A 2,781-nucleotide genomic window follows, 5' to 3' on the forward strand; every position below is an offset into this window, starting at 1 on the left:
TATGTGGGTCCAGGTTACCAGAGCTCTATGTGTTTACCAGGTTACCAGAGCTCTATGTGGTTACCAGGTTACCAGAGCTCTATGTGGTTACTAGGTTACCAGAGCTCTATGTGGTTACCAGGTTACCAGAGCTCTATGTGGTTACCAGGTTACCAGATCCCTATGTGGGTCCAGGTTACCAGAGGTCTATGTGGTTACCAGGTTACCAGAGCTCTATGTGGTTACCAGGTTACCAGAGCTCTATGTGGTTACCAGGTTACCAGAGCTCTATGTGGGTCCAGGTTACCAGAGCTCTATGTGGTTACCAGGTTACCAGAGCCCTATGTGGGTCCAGGTTACCAGAGCTCTATGTGTTTACCAGGTTACCAGAGCTCTATGTGGTTACCAGGTTACCAGAGCTCTATGTGGTTACCAGGTTACCAGAGCTCTATGTGGTTACCAGGTTACCAGAGCTCTATGTGGTTACCAGGTTACCAGAGCTCTATGTGGTTACTAGGTTACCAGAGCTCTATGTGGTTACCAGGTTACCAGAGCTCTATGTGGTTACCAGGTTACCAGAGCCCTATGTGGGTCCAGGTTACCAGAGGTCTATGTGGTTACCCAGGTTACCAGAGCTCTATGTGGTTACCAGGTTACCAGAGCTCTATGTGGTTACCAGATTACCAGAGCTCTATGTGGGTCCAGGTTACCAGAGCCCTATGTGGGTCCAGGTTACCAGAGCCCTATGTGGTTACCAGGTTACCAGAGGCCTATATGTTCCAGGTTACCAGAGCTCTATGTGGTTACCAGGTTACCAGAGCCCTATATGGTTACCAGGTTACCAGAGCTCAATGTGGTTACCAGGTTACCAGAGCTCTATGTGGTTACCAGGTTACCAGAGCCCTATATGGTTACCAGAGCTCAATGTGGTTACCAGGTTACCAGAGCTCTATGTGGTTACCAGGTTACCATAGCCCTATATGGTTACCAGGTTACCAGAGCCCTATGAGTGAAGTATAGGAAATAGGCTGTGATATCAGATTGGTCCTCATTGGGTTGCAAAATTCCGGTAACTTTCCCATAAATCCTGAACCAGTGTGGCATACTCCTCCTCCTGATGCAGACCACCAGACTACCGGTCAGGCAATCCATCAGGAATTATACCAGCTTACCAATCAGGTCATTACATCAGAGATTAGTTCACTTCTGTGATTCTCTGCATCTAATGCAATGTAGCTGAAGAACATATCAGGACGTCTGTCTGTCTGTGTGACTGTCTACGTCTGTCTGTCTGTCCGTGCGTCTGTCTGTCTGTGCGTCTGTCTGTCTATCTGTCTGTCCGTCAGTGTGTCTGTCTGTCTGTCTCTCCGTGTGTCTGTATGTCTCTCCGTGTGTCTGTCTGTCTCTCTGTGTGTCTGTCTGTCTGTCTCTCCGTGTGTCTGTCTGTCTCTCTGTCCGTGTGTCTGTCTATCTCTCCGTGTGTCTGTCTGTCTGTCTCTCTGTCCGTGTGTCTGTCTGTCTGTCTGTCTCTCTGTCCGTGTGTCTGTCTGTCTCTCCATGTGTCTGTCTGCTGTCTGTGTGTCTGTCTGTCTCTCCGTCTGTCTGTGTGTTTGTCTGTCTCTCCGTGTGTCTGTCTGTCTGTCTCTCCGTGTGTCTGTCTGTCTGTCCGTGTGTCTGTCTGTCTCTCCGTCTGTCTGTCCATGTGTCTGTGTGTCCGTGTGTCTGTCTGTCTCTCCGTCTGTCTGTCCATGTGTCTGTCTGTCTCTCCGTGTGTCTGTCTGTCTCTCCGTGTGTCTGTCTGTCTTTCCGTGTGTCTGTCTGTCTGTCTGCCTGTCTGTCTCTCAGTGTGTCTGTCTGTCTGTCCGTGTGTCTGTCTGTCTTCTCCGTGTGTCTGTCTGTCTGTCTCTCCGTGTGTCTGTCTGTCTCTCCGTGTGTCTGTCTGTCTCTCCGTGTGTCTGTCTGTCTGTCCTACTTTCCGTGTGTCCGCCTGTCTATCAGTCTTTCTTTCTGTCTACAACCAACTCAGAGACCACCAACCAAACTCCAACCAAATGTGTTTGTTCTAACCCATGAAGGCATGTCAATGAACACAGAAGCACTCCCGCATAGTGTCATGATATAATCCAAGTGTAAAACAGCATCCACGTGTCGTCAGGGTTTTTGGCAGCTGAACTCGGAGATTGTCCGAATGTAGAGTTGAGTAAAGTGGAGTAGAGTATGTGTGAGCTTCTATGAATGTCCTAACATAACTAACGTTCCCCATGACACATTGATACTACTAGCAGTCTCTCTGTTCATCTTCCAAGGCACTTCTCTCTTTCATGGGCTCTGTTGAGAGAGACAGATAGACAGAGAGAGAGAGAGACAGAGAGACATAGAGAGACAGAGAGAGAGACATAGAGAGAGACAGAGAGAGAGACATTTAGTGAACTTTGTACTTCGCTGCATGTGGAATTTCTTCCTAGAGAAAGTGCCTGAGAGACATGACAGACTAATGATATATCTGGAGAGACAGAGATGGGGGAGAGAGAGAGAGAGAGAGAGGGGGGGGGGGGGGAGAGAGAGAGAGAGAGAGAGAGAGAGAGAGGGGGAGAGAGAGAGGGGGGGGGAGAGAGAGAGACAGAGAGAGAGACAGAGAAGGGTGAGAGAGAGAGAGGGGGGGGGAGAGAGAGAGAGAGACAGAGACAGGTGAGAGTTGGAGAGAGACAGAGAGGGGGGAGATGAGAGGGGGGGGTGAGAGAGAGAGAGAGAGAGAGAGAGAGAGAGAGAGAGAGAGAGAGAGAGAGAGAGAGAGAGAGAGAG

The 2,781-nt window shown here is 49.6% G+C and overlaps 1 protein-coding gene across 1 annotated transcript in view; it reads right to left on the minus strand.

The window, feature by feature from the left end:
- Positions 1 to 1,872: 1,872 nt before the first annotated feature.
- Positions 1,873 to 2,781, minus strand: part of alkal2b (ALK and LTK ligand 2b) — a 22,526-nt gene continuing 21,617 nt past the window's right edge. Inside the window, exon 6 of the mRNA XM_031829273.1 lies at positions 1,873 to 2,307. The gene's annotated coding sequence lies outside the window, so the exon portion shown is untranslated. The remainder of the gene's footprint in view (positions 2,308 to 2,781) is intronic.

The sequence above is a fragment of the Oncorhynchus kisutch genome, linkage group LG7 (genome assembly GCF_002021735.2).
Source record: "Oncorhynchus kisutch isolate 150728-3 linkage group LG7, Okis_V2, whole genome shotgun sequence".
Classification (NCBI taxonomy): domain Eukaryota; kingdom Metazoa; phylum Chordata; class Actinopteri; order Salmoniformes; family Salmonidae; genus Oncorhynchus; species Oncorhynchus kisutch.